Raw genomic sequence first — 14,222 nt, forward strand, 5'->3', positions numbered from 1 at the left:
AGACTCACACAGTGTTCATTGTTAATCAGTGAGACTCCCACTGGGTTCAGTGTTAATCAGTGAGACTCCCATAGGGTTCAGTGTTAATCACTGAGACTCCCATAGGGTTAAGTGTTAATCAGTGAGACTCCCATAGGGTTCATTGTTAATCAGTGAGTCTCCCATAGGGTTCAGTGTTAATCGGTGAGACTCCCACAGGGTTCATGTGTTAATCAGTGAGACTCCCACAGGGTTCAATGTTAATCAGTGAGACTCCCACAGGGTTCAGTGTTAATCAGTGAGACTCCCATAGGGTTCAGTGTTAATCAATGAGACTCCCATAGGGTTCAGTGTTAATCAGTGAGACTCCCACAGGGTTCAGTGTTAATCAGTGAGACTCCCACAGGGTTCAGTGTTAATAAGTGAGACTCCCACAGGGTTCAGTGTTAATAAGTGAGACTCCCATAGGGTTCATGTGTTAATCAGTGAGGCTCCCACAGGGTTCAGTGTTAATCAGTGAGGCTCCCACAGTGTTCAATGTTAATCAGTGAGACTCCCTCAGGGTTCATGTGTTAATCAGTGAGACTCCCACAGTGTTCAATGTTAATCAGTGAGACTCCCTCAGGGTTCATGTGTTAATCAGTGAGACTCCCATAGGGTTCAGTGTTAATCAGTGAGACTCCCATAGGGTTCAGTGTTAATCACTGAGACTCCCATAGGGTTAAGTGTTAATCAGTGAGACTCCCATAGGGTTCATTGTTAATCAGTGTGTCTCCCATAGGGTTCAGCGTTAATCTGTGAGACTCCCATAGGGTTCAGTGTTAATCAGTGAGACTCCCACAGGGTTCAGTGTTAATCAGTGAGACTCCCTCAGGGTTCATGTGTTAATCAGTGAGACTCCCATAGGGTTCAGTGTTAATCAGTGAGACTCCCACAGGGTTCAGTGTTAATCAGTGAGACTCCCACAGTGTTCAATGTTAATCAGTGAGACTCCCACTGGGTTCAGTGTTAATCAGTGAGACTCCCATAGGGTTCAGTGTTAATCACTGAGACTCCCATAGGGTTAAGTGTTAATCAGTGAGACTCCCATAGGGTTCATTGTTAATCAGTGAGTCTCCCATAGGGTTCAGCGTTAATCTGTGAGACTCCCATAGTGTTCAGTGTTAATCAGTGAGACTCCCATAGGGTTCAGTGTTATCACTGAGACTCCCATAGGGTTAAGTGTTAATCAGTGAGACTCCCATAGGGTTAAGTGTTAATCAGTGAGACTCCCATAGGGTTCATTGTTAATCAGTGTGTCTCCCATAGGTTTCAGCGTTAATCTGTGAGACTCCCATAGGGTTCAGTGTTAATCAGTGAGACTCCCACAGGGTTCAGTATTAATCAGTGAGACTCCCTCAGGGTTCATGTGTTAATCAGTGAGACTCCCATAGGGTTCAGTGTTAATCAGTGAGACTCCCACAGGGTTCAGTGTTAATCAGTGAGACTCCCACAGTGTTCAATGTTAATCAGTGAGACTCCCACTGGGTTCAGTGTTAATCAGTGAGACTCCCATAGGGTTCAGTGTTAATCACTGAGACTCCCATAGGGTTAAGTGTTAATCAGTGAGACTCCCATAGGGTTCATTGTTAATCAGTGAGTCTCCCATAGGGTTCAGTGTTAATCAGTGAGACTCCCACAGGGTTCATGTGTTAATCAGTGAGACTCCCACAGGGTTCAATGTTAATCAGTGAGACTCCCACAGGGTTCAGTGTTAATCAGTGAGACTCCCATAGGGTTCAGTGTTAATCAATGAGACTCCCATAGGGTTCAGTGTTAATCAGTGAGACTCCCACAGGGTTCAGTGTTAATCAGTGAGACTCCCACAGGGTTCAGTGTTAATAAGTGAGACTCCCACAGGGTTCAGTGTTAATAAGTGAGACTCCCACAGGGTTCATGTGTTAATCAGTGAGACTCCCACAGGGTTCAGTGTTAATCAGTGAGACTCCCACAGTGTTCAATGTTAATCAGTGAGACTCCCACAGTGTTCAGTGTTAATCAGTGAGACTCCCATAGGGTTCAGTGTTAATCACTGAGACTCCCATAGGGTTAAGTGTTAATCAGTGAGACTCCCATAGGGTTCATTGTTAATCAGTGTGTCTCCCATAGGGTTCAGCGTTAATCTGTGAGACTCCCATAAGGTTCAGTGTTAATCAGTGAGACTTCCATAGGGTTCAGTGTTCATCAGTGAGACTCCCACAGGGTTCATTGTTAATCAGTGAGACTCCCACAGGGTTCAGTGTTAATCATTTAGACTCCCACAGGGTTCAGTGTTAATCAGTGAGACTCCCACAGGGTTCAGTGTTAATCATTGAGACTCCCATAGGGTTCAGTGTTAATCAGTGAGACTCCCACAGGGTTCATGTGTTAATCAGTGAGACTCCCACAGGGTTCAGTGTTAATCAGTGAGACTCCCACAGGGTTCAGTGTTAATCAGTGAGACTCCCATAGGGTTCAGTGTTAATCAATGAGACTCCCATAGGGTTCAGTGTTAATCAGTGAGACTCCCACAGGGTTCAGTGTTAATAAGTGAGACTCCCACAGGGTTCAGTGTTAATAAGTGAGACTCCCACAGGGTTCAGTGTTAATCAGTGATACTCCCTCAGGATTCATATGTTAATCAGTGAGACTCCCATAGGGTTCAGTGTTAATCAGTGAGACTCCCACAGGGTTCAGTGTTAATCAGTGAGGCTCCCACAGTGTTCAATGTTAATCAGTGAGACTCCCTCAGGGTTCAAGTGTTAAGCAGTGAGACTCCCATAGGGTTCAGTGTCAATCAGTGAGACTCCCACAGGGTTCAGTGTTAATCAGTGAGACTCCCTCAGGGTTCATGTGTTAATCAGTGAGACTCCCATAAGGTTCAGTGTTAATCAGTGAGACTCCCACAGGGTTCAGTGTTAATCAGTGAGACTCCCACAGTGTTCAATGTTAATCAGTGAGACTCCCACAGTGCTCAGTGTTAATCAGTGAGACTCCCATAGGGTTCAGTGTTAATCACTGAGACTCCCATAGGGTTAAGTGTTAATCAGTGAGACTCCCATAGGGTTCATTGTTAATCAGTGTGTCTCCCATAGGGTTCAGCGTTAATCTGTGAGACTCCCATAGGGTTCAGTGTTAATCAGTGAGACTTCCATAGGGTTCAGTGTTAATCAGTGAGACTCCCACAGGGTTCAGTGTTAATCAGTGAGACTCCCACAGGGTTCAGTGTTAATCAGTGAGACTCCCACAGGGTTCAGTGTTAATCAGTGAGACTCCCATAGGGTTCAGTGTTAATCAGTGAGACTCCCACAGGGATCATGTGTTAATCAGTGAGACTCCCACAGGGTTCAGTGTTAATCAGTGAGACTCCCACAGGGTTCAGTGTTAATCAGTGAGACTCCCATAGGGTTCAGTGTTAATCATTGAGACTCCCATAGGGTTCAGTGTTAATCAGTGAGACTCCCACAGGGTTCAGTGTTAATCAGTGAGACTCCCACAGGGTTCAGTGTTAATAAGTGAGACTCCCACAGGGTTCAGTGTTAATAAGTGAGACTCCCACAGGGTTCATGTGTTAATCAGTGAGACTCCCACAGGGTTCAGTGTTAATCAGTGAGGCTCCCACAGTGTTCAATGTTAATCAGTGAGATTCCCTCAGGGTTCATGTGTTAATCAGTGAGACTCCCACAGTGTTCAATGTTAATCAGTGAGACTCCCTCAGGGTTCATGTGTTAATCAGTGAGACTCCCATAGGGTTCAGTGTTAATCAGTGAGACTCCCACAGGGTTCAGTGTTAATCAGTGAGACTCCCACAGGGTTCAGTGTTAATCAGTGAGACTCCCACAGTGTTCATTGTTAATCAGTGAGACTCCCACTGGGTTCAGTGTTAATCAGTGAGACTCCCATAGGGTTCAGTGTTAATCACTGAGACTCCCATAGGGTTAAGTGTTAATCAGTGAGACTCCCATAGGGTTCATTGTTAATCAGTGAGTCTCCCATAGGGTTCAGTGTTAATCAGTGAGACTCCCACAGGGTTCATGTGTTAATCAGTGAGACTCCCACAGGGTTCAATGTTAATCAGTGAGACTCCCACAGGGTTCAGTGTTAATCAGTGAGACTCCCATAGGGTTCAGTGTTAATCAATGAGACTCCCATAGGGTTCAGTGTTAATCAGTGAGACTCCCACAGGGTTCAGTGTTAATCAGTGAGACTCCCACAGGGTTCAGTGTTAATCACTGAGACTCCCATAGGGTTCAGTGTTAATCAGTGAGACTCCCACAGGGTTCAGTGTTAATAAGTGAGACTCCCACAGGGTTCATGTGTTAATCAGTGAGACTCCCACAGGGTTCAGTGTTAATCAGTGAGGCTCCCACAGTGTTCAATGTTAATCAGTGAGACTCCCTCAGGGTTCATGTGTTAATCAGTGAGACTCCCACAGTGTTCAATGTTAATCAGTGAGACTCCCTCAGGGTTCATGTGTTAATCAGTGAGACTCCCATAGGGTTCAGTGTTAATCAGTGAGACTCCCATAGGGTTCAGTGTTAATCACTGAGACTCCCATAGGGTTAAGTGTTAATTAGTGAGACTCCCATAGGGTTCATTGTTAATCAGTGTGTCTCCCATAGGGTTCAGCGTTAATCTGTGAGACTCCCATAGGGTTCAGTGTTAATCAGTGAGACTCCCACAGGGTTCAGTGTTAATCAGTGAGACTCCCTCAGGGTTCATGTGTTAATCAGTGAGACTCCCATAGGGTTCAGTGTTAATCAGTGAGACTCCCACAGGGTTCAGTGTTAATCAGTGAGACTCCCACAGTGTTCAATGTTAATCAGTGAGACTCCCACTGGGTTCAGTGTTAATCAGTGAGACTCCCATAGGGTTCAGTGTTAATCACTGAGACTCCCATAGGGTTAAGTGTTAATCAGTGAGACTCCCATAGGGTTCATTGTTAATCAGTGTGTCTCCCATAGGGTTCAGCGTTAATCTGTGAGACTCCCATAGGGTTCAGTGTTAATCAGTGAGACTTCCATAGGGTTCAGTGTTAATCAGTGAGACTCCCACAGGGTTCAGTGTTAATCAGTGAGACTCCCACAGGGTTCAGTGTTAATCAGTGAGACTCCCACAGGGTTCAGTGTTAATCAGTGAGACTCCCATAGGGTTCAGTGTTAATCAGTGAGACTCCCACAGGGTTCATGTGTTAATCAGTGAGACTCCCACAGGGTTCAGTGTTAATCAGTGAGACTCCCACAGGGTTCAGTGTTAATCAGTGAGACTCCCATAGGGTTCAGTGTTAATCATTGAGACTCCCATAGGGTTCAGTGTTAATCAGTGAGACTCCCACAGGGTTCAGTGTTAATCAGTGAGACTCCCACAGGGTTCAGTGTTAATAAGTGAGACTCCCACAGGGTTCAGTGTTAATAAGTGAGACTCCCACAGGGTTAATGTGTTAATCAGTGAGACTCCCACAGGGTTCAGTGTTAATCAGTGAGGCTCCCACAGTGTTCAATGTTAATCAGTGAGATTCCCTCAGGGTTCATGTGTTAATCAGTGAGACTCCCACAGTGTTCAATGTTAATCAGTGAGACTCCCTCAGGGTTCATGTGTTAATCAGTGAGACTCCCATAGGGTTCAGTGTTAATCAGTGAGACTCCCACAGGGTTCAGTGTTAATCAGTGAGACTCCCACAGGGTTCAGTGTTAATCAGTGAGACTCCCACAGTGTTCATTGTTAATCAGTGAGACTCCCACTGGGTTCAGTGTTAATCAGTGAGACTCCCATAGGGTTCAGTGTTAATCACTGAGACTCCCATAGGGTTAAGTGTTAATCAGTGAGACTCCCATAGGGTTCATTGTTAATCAGTGAGTCTCCCATAGGGTTCAGTGTTAATCAGTGAGACTCCCACAGGGTTCATGTGTTAATCAGTGAGACTCCCACAGGGTTCAATGTTAATCAGTGAGACTCCCACAGGGTTCAGTGTTAATCAGTGAGACTCCCATAGGGTTCAGTGTTAATCAATGAGACTCCCATAGGGTTCAGTGTTAATCAGTGAGACTCCCACAGGGTTCAGTGTTAATCAGTGAGACTCCCACAGGGTTCAGTGTTAATCACTGAGACTCCCATAGGGTTCAGTGTTAATCAGTGAGACTCCCACAGGGTTCAGTGTTAATAAGTGAGACTCCCACAGGGTTCATGTGTTAATCAGTGAGACTCCCACAGGGTTCAGTGTTAATCAGTGAGGCTCCCACAGTGTTCAATGTTAATCAGTGAGACTCCCTCAGGGTTCATGTGTTAATCAGTGAGACTCCCACAGTGTTCAATGTTAATCAGTGAGACTCCCTCAGGGTTCATGTGTTAATCAGTGAGACTCCCATAGGGTTCAGTGTTAATCAGTGAGACTCCCATAGGGTTCAGTGTTAATCACTGAGACTCCCATAGGGTTAAGTGTTAATCAGTGAGACTCCCATAGGGTTCATTGTTAATCAGTGTGTCTCCCATAGGGTTCAGCGTTAATCTGTGAGACTCCCATAGGGTTCAGTGTTAATCAGTGAGACTCCCACAGGGTTCAGTGTTAATCAGTGAGACTCCCTCAGGGTTCATGTGTTAATCAGTGAGACTCCCATAGGGTTCAGTGTTAATCAGTGAGACTCCCACAGGGTTCAGTGTTAATCAGTGAGACTCCCACAGTGTTCAATGTTAATCAGTGAGACTCCCACTGGGTTCAGTGTTAATCAGTGAGACTCCCATAGGGTTCAGTGTTAATCACTGAGACTCCCATAGGGTTAAGTGTTAATCAGTGAGACTCCCATAGGGTTCATTGTTAATCAGTGAGTCTCCCATAGGGTTCAGCGTTAATCTGTGAGACTCCCATAGTGTTCAGTGTTAATCAGTGAGACTCCCATAGGGTTCAGTGTTATCACTGAGACTCCCATAGGGTTAAGTGTTAATCAGTGAGACTCCCATAGGGTTAAGTGTTAATCAGTGAGACTCCCATAGGGTTCATTGTTAATCAGTGTGTCTCCCATAGGTTTCAGCGTTAATCTGTGAGACTCCCATAGGGTTCAGTGTTAATCAGTGAGACTCCCACAGGGTTCAGTATTAATCAGTGAGACTCCCTCAGGGTTCATGTGTTAATCAGTGAGACTCCCATAGGGTTCAGTGTTAATCAGTGAGACTCCCACAGGGTTCAGTGTTAATCAGTGAGACTCCCACAGTGTTCAATGTTAATCAGTGAGACTCCCACTGGGTTCAGTGTTAATCAGTGAGACTCCCAAAGGGTTCAGTGTTAATCACTGAGACTCCCATAGGGTTAAGTGTTAATCAGTGAGACTCCCATAGGGTTCATTGTTAATCAGTGAGTCTCCCATAGGGTTCAGTGTTAATCAGTGAGACTCCCACAGGGTTCATGTGTTAATCAGTGAGACTCCCACAGGGTTCAATGTTAATCAGTGAGACTCCCACAGGGTTCAGTGTTAATCAGTGAGACTCCCATAGGGTTCAGTGTTAATCAATGAGACTCCCATAGGGTTCAGTGTTAATCAGTGAGACTCCCACAGGGTTCAGTGTTAATCAGTGAGACTCCCACAGGGTTCAGTGTTAATAAGTGAGACTCCCACAGGGTTCAGTGTTAATAAGTGAGACTCCCACAGGGTTCATGTGTTAATCAGTGAGACTCCCACAGGGTTCAGTGTTAATCAGTGAGACTCCCACAGTGTTCAATGTTAATCAGTGAGACTCCCACAGTGTTCAGTGTTAATCAGTGAGACTCCCATAGGGTTCAGTGTTAATCACTGAGACTCCCATAGGGTTAAGTGTTAATCAGTGAGACTCCCATAGGGTTCATTGTTAATCAGTGTGTCTCCCATAGGGTTCAGCGTTAATCTGTGAGACTCCCATAAGGTTCAGTGTTAATCAGTGAGACTTCCATAGGGTTCAGTGTTCATCAGTGAGACTCCCACAGGGTTCATTGTTAATCAGTGAGACTCCCACAGGGTTCAGTGTTAATCATTTAGACTCCCACAGGGTTCAGTGTTAATCAGTGAGACTCCCACAGGGTTCAGTGTTAATCATTGAGACTCCCATAGGGTTCAGTGTTAATCAGTGAGACTCCCACAGGGTTCATGTGTTAATCAGTGAGACTCCCACAGGGTTCAGTGTTAATCAGTGAGACTCCCACAGGGTTCAGTGTTAATCAGTGAGACTCCCATAGGGTTCAGTGTTAATCAATGAGACTCCCATAGGGTTCAGTGTTAATCAGTGAGACTCCCACAGGGTTCAGTGTTAATAAGTGAGACTCCCACAGGGTTCAGTGTTAATAAGTGAGACTCCCACAGGGTTCAGTGTTAATCAGTGATACTCCCTCAGGATTCATATGTTAATCAGTGAGACTCCCATAGGGTTCAGTGTTAATCAGTGAGACTCCCACAGGGTTCAGTGTTAATCAGTGAGGCTCCCACAGTGTTCAATGTTAATCAGTGAGACTCCCTCAGGGTTCAAGTGTTAAGCAGTGAGACTCCCATAGGGTTCAGTGTCAATCAGTGAGACTCCCACAGGGTTCAGTGTTAATCAGTGAGACTCCCTCAGGGTTCATGTGTTAATCAGTGAGACTCCCATAAGGTTCAGTGTTAATCAGTGAGACTCCCACAGGGTTCAGTGTTAATCAGTGAGACTCCCACAGTGTTCAATGTTAATCAGTGAGACTCCCACAGTGCTCAGTGTTAATCAGTGAGACTCCCATAGGGTTCAGTGTTAATCACTGAGACTCCCATAGGGTTAAGTGTTAATCAGTGAGACTCCCATAGGGTTCATTGTTAATCAGTGTGTCTCCCATAGGGTTCAGCGTTAATCTGTGAGACTCCCATAGGGTTCAGTGTTAATCAGTGAGACTTCCATAGGGTTCAGTGTTAATCAGTGAGACTCCCACAGGGTTCAGTGTTAATCAGTGAGACTCCCACAGGGTTCAGTGTTAATCAGTGAGACTCCCACAGGGTTCAGTGTTAATCAGTGAGACTCCCATAGGGTTCAGTGTTAATCAGTGAGACTCCCACAGGGTTCATGTGTTAATCAGTGAGACTCCCACAGGGTTCAGTGTTAATCAGTGAGACTCCCACAGGGTTCAGTGTTAATCAGTGAGACTCCCATAGGGTTCAGTGTTAATCATTGAGACTCCCATAGGGTTCAGTGTTAATCAGTGAGACTCCCACAGGGTTCAGTGTTAATCAGTGAGACTCCCACAGGGTTCAGTGTTAATAAGTGAGACTCCCACAGGGTTCAGTGTTAATAAGTGAGACTCCCACAGGGTTCATGTGTTAATCAGTGAGACTCCCACAGGGTTCAGTGTTAATCAGTGAGGCTCCCACAGTGTTCAATGTTAATCAGTGAGATTCCCTCAGGGTTCATGTGTTAATCAGTGAGACTCCCACAGTGTTCAATGTTAATCAGTGAGACTCCCTCAGGGTTCATGTGTTAATCAGTGAGACTCCCATAGGGTTCAGTGTTAATCAGTGAGACTCCCACAGGGTTCAGTGTTAATCAGTGAGACTCCCACAGGGTTCAGTGTTAATCAGTGAGACTCCCACAGTGTTCATTGTTAATCAGTGAGACTCCCACTGGGTTCAGTGTTAATCAGTGAGACTCCCATAGGGTTCAGTGTTAATCACTGAGACTCCCATAGGGTTAAGTGTTAATCAGTGAGACTCCCATAGGGTTCATTGTTAATCAGTGAGTCTCCCATAGGGTTCAGTGTTAATCAGTGAGACTCCCACAGGGTTCATGTGTTAATCAGTGAGACTCCCACAGGGTTCAATGTTAATCAGTGAGACTCCCACAGGGTTCAGTGTTAATCAGTGAGACTCCCATAGGGTTCAGTGTTAATCAATGAGACTCCCATAGGGTTCAGTGTTAATCAGTGAGACTCCCACAGGGTTCAGTGTTAATCAGTGAGACTCCCACAGGGTTCAGTGTTAATAAGTGAGACTTCCACAGGGTTCAGTGTTAATAAGTGAGACTCTCACAGGGTTCATGTGTTAATCAGTGAGACTCCCACAGGGTTCAGTGTTAATCAGTGAGGCTCCCACAGTGTTCAATGTTAATCAGTGAGACTCCCTCAGGGTTCATGTGTTAATCAGTGAGACTCCCACAGTGTTCAATGTTAATCAGTGAGACTCCCTCAGGGTTCATGTGTTAATCAGTGAGACTCCCATAGGGTTCAGTGTTAATCAGTGAGACTCCCATAGGGTTCAGTGTTAATCACTGAGACTCCCATAGGGTTAAGTGTTAATCAGTGAGACTCCCATAGGGTTCATTGTTAATCAGTGTGTCTCCCATAGGGTTCAGTGTTAATCTGTGAGACTCCCATAGGGTTCAGTGTTAATCAGTGAGACTCCCACAGGGTTCAGTGTTAATCAGTGAGACTCCCTCAGGGTTCATGTGTTAATCAGTGAGACTCCCATAGGGTTCAGTGTTAATCAGTGAGACTCCCACAGGGTTCAGTGTTAATCAGTGAGACTCCCACAGTGTTCAATGTTAATCAGTGAGACTCCCACTGGGTTCAGTGTTAATCAGTGAGACTCCCATAGGGTTCAGTGTTAATCACTGAGACTCCCATAGGGTTAAGTGTTAATCAGTGAGACTCCCATAGGGTTCATTGTTAATCAGTGAGTCTCCCATAGGGTTCAGCGTTAATCTGTGAGACTCCCATAGTGTTCAGTGTTAATCAGTGAGACTCCCATAGGGTTCAGTGTTAATCACTGAGACTCCCATAGGGTTAAGTGTTAATCAGTGAGACTCCCATAGGGTTAAGTGTTAATCAGTGAGACTCCCATAGGGTTCATTGTTAATCAGTGTGTCTCCCATAGGTTTCAGCGTTAATCTGTGAGACTCCCATAGGGTTCAGTGTTAATCAGTGAGACTCCCACAGGGTTCAGTATTAATCAGTGAGACTCCCTCAGGGTTCATGTGTTAATCAGTGAGACTCCCATAGGGTTCAGTGTTAATCAGTGAGACTCCCACAGGGTTCAGTGTTAATCAGTGAGACTCCCACAGTGTTCAATGTTAATCAGTGAGACTCCCACTGGGTTCAGTGTTAATCAGTGAGACTCCCATAGGGTTCAGTGTTAATCACTGAGACTCCCATAGGGTTAAGTGTTAATCAGTGAGACTCCCATAGGGTTCATTGTTAATCAGTGAGTCTCCCATAGGGTTCAGTGTTAATCAGTGAGACTCCCACAGGGTGCATGTGTTAATCAGTGAGACTCCCACAGGGTTCAATGTTAATCAGTGAGACTCCCACAGGGTTCAGTGTTAATCAGTGAGACTCCCATAGGGTTCAGTGTTAATCAATGAGACTCCCATAGGGTTCAGTGTTAATCAGTGAGACTCCCACAGGGTTCAGTGTTAATCAGTGAGACTCCCACAGGGTTCAGTGTTAATAAGTGAGACTCCCACAGGGTTCAGTGTTAATAAGTGAGACTCCCACAGGGTTCATGTGTTAATCAGTGAGACTCCCACAGGGTTCAGTGTTAATCAGTGAGGCTCCCACAGTGTTCAATGTTAATCAGTGAGACTCCCTCAGGGTTCATGTGTTAATCAGTGAGACTCCCACAGTGTTCAATGTTAATCAGTGAGACTCCCTCAGGGTTCATGTGTTAATCAGTGAGACTCCCATAGGGTTCAGTGTTAATCAGTGAGACTCCCACAGGGTTCAGTGTTAATCAGTGAGACTCCCTCAGTGTTCAGTGTTAATCAGTGAGACTCCCATAGGGTTCAGTGTTAATCACTGAGACTCCCATAGGGTTAAGTGTTAATCAGTGAGACTCCCATAGGGTTCATTGTTAATCAGTGTGTCTCCCATAGGGTTCAGCGTTAATCTGTGAGACTCCCATAGGGTTCAGTGTTAATCAGTGAGACTCCCACAGGGTTCAGTGTTAATCAGTGAGACTCCCTCAGGGTTCATGTGTTAATCAGTGAGACTCCCATAGGGTTCAGTGTTAATCAGTGAGACTCCCACAGGGTTCAGTGTTAATCAGTGAGACTCCCACAGTGTTCAATGTTAATCAGTGAGACTCCCACTGGGTTCAGTGTTAATCAGTGAGACTCCCATAGGGTTCAGTGTTAATCACTGAGACTCCCATAGGGTTAAGTGTTAATCAGTGAGACTCCCATAGGGTTCATTGTTAATCAGTGAGTCTCCCATAGGGTTCAGCGTTAATCTGTGAGACTCCCATAGTGTTCAGTGTTAATCAGTGAGACTCCCACAGGGTTCAGTGTTAATAAGTGAGACTCCCACAGGGTTCATTGTTAATCAGTGAGACTCCCACAGGGTTCAGTGTTAATCAGTGAGACTCCCATAGGGTTCAGTGTTAATCAGTGATACTCCCTCAGGGTTAATATGTTAATCAGTGAGACTCCCATAGGGTTCAGTGTTAATCAGTGAGACTCCCACAGGGTTCAGTGTTAATCAGTGAGGCTCCCACAGTGTTCAATGTTAATCAGTGAGACTCCCTCAGGGTTCATGTGTTAATCAGTGAGACTCCCATAGGGTTCAGCGTTAATCAGTGAGACTCCCACAGGGTTCAGTGTTAATCAGTGAGACTCCCATAGGGTTCAGTGTTAATCACTGAGACTCCCATAGGGTTAAGTGTTAATCAGTGAGACTCCCACAGGGTTCATTGTTAATCAGTGAGACTCCCACAGGGTTCAGTGTTAATCAGTAAGACTCCCACAGTGTTCAATGTTAATCAGTGAGACTCCCACAGTGTTCAGTGTTAATCAGTGAGACTCCCATAGTGTTCAGTGTTAATCACTGAGACTCCCATAGGGTTAAGTGTTAATCAGTGAGACTCCCACAGGGTTCAGTGTTAATAAGTGAGACTCCCACAGGGTTCAGTGTTAATAAGTGAGACTCCCACAGGGTTCATGTGTTAATCAGTGAGACTCCCACAGGGTTCAGTGTTAATCAGTGAGGCTCCCACAGTGTTCAATGTTAATCAGTGAGACTCCCTCAGGGTTCATGTGTTAATCAGTGAGACTCCCATAGGGTTCAGTGTTAATCAGTGAGACTCCCACAGGGTTCAGTGTTAATCAGTGAGACTCCCTCAGTGTTCAGTGTTAATCAGTGAGACTCCCATAGGGTTCAGTGTTAATCACTGAGACTCCCATAGGGTTAAGTGTTAATCAGTGAGACTCCCATAGGGTTCATTGTTAATCAGTGTGTCTCCCATAGGGTTCAGCGTTAATCTGTGAGACTCCCATAGGGTTCGGTGTTAATCAGTGAGACTCCCACAGGGTTCAGTGTTAATCAGTGAGACTCCCATAGGGTTCAGTGTTAATCAATGAGACTCCCATAGGGTTCAGTGTTAATCAGTGAGACTCCCACAGGGTTCAGTGTTAATCAGTGAGACTCCCACAGGGTTCAGTGTTAATAAGTGAGACTCCCACAGGGTTCAGTGTTAATAAGTGAGACTCCCACAGGGTTCATGTGTTAATCAGTGAGACTCCCACAGGGTTCAGTGTTAATCAGTGAGGCTCCCACAGTGTTCAATGTTAATCAGTGAGACTCCCTCAGGGTTCATGTGTTAATCAGTGAGACTCCCACAGTGTTCAATGTTAATCAGTGAGACTCCCTCAGGGTTCATGTGTTAATCAGTGAGACTCCCATAGGGTTCAGTGTTAATCAGTGAGACTCCCACAGGGTTCAGTGTTAATCAGTGAGGCTCCCACAGTGTTCAATGTTAATCAGTGAGACTCCCTCAGGGTTCATGTGTTAATCAGTGAGACTCCCATAGGGTTCAGTGTTAATCAGTGAGACTCCCACAGGGTTCAGTGTTAATCAGTGAGACTCCCTCAGTGTTCAGTGTTAATCAGTGAGACTCCCATAGGGTTCAGTGTTAATCACTGAGACTCCCATAGGGTTAAGTGTTAATCAGTGAGACTCCCATAGGGTTCATTGTTAATCAGTGTGTCTCCCATAGGGTTCAGCGTTAATCTGTGAGACTCCCATAGGGTTCGGTGTTAATCAGTGAGACTCCCACAGGGTTCAGTGTTAATCAGTGAGACTCCCATAGGGTTCAGTGTTAATCAATGAGACTCCCATAGGGTTCAGTGTTAATCAGTGAGACTCCCACAGGGTTCAGTGTTAATCAGTGAGACTCCCACAGGGTTCAGTGTTAATAAGTGAGACTCCCACAGGGTTCAGTGTTAATAAGTGAGACTCCCACAGGGTTCATGTGTTAATC

The sequence above is a fragment of the Petromyzon marinus genome, unplaced genomic scaffold, assembly GCF_048934315.1.
Source record: "Petromyzon marinus isolate PM22_M1 ecotype Great Lakes invasive population unplaced genomic scaffold, UKy_Petmar_22M1.pri1.0 PM_Scaffold_6, whole genome shotgun sequence".
In the NCBI taxonomy this organism is placed as follows: Eukaryota; Metazoa; Chordata; class Hyperoartia; order Petromyzontiformes; family Petromyzontidae; genus Petromyzon; species Petromyzon marinus.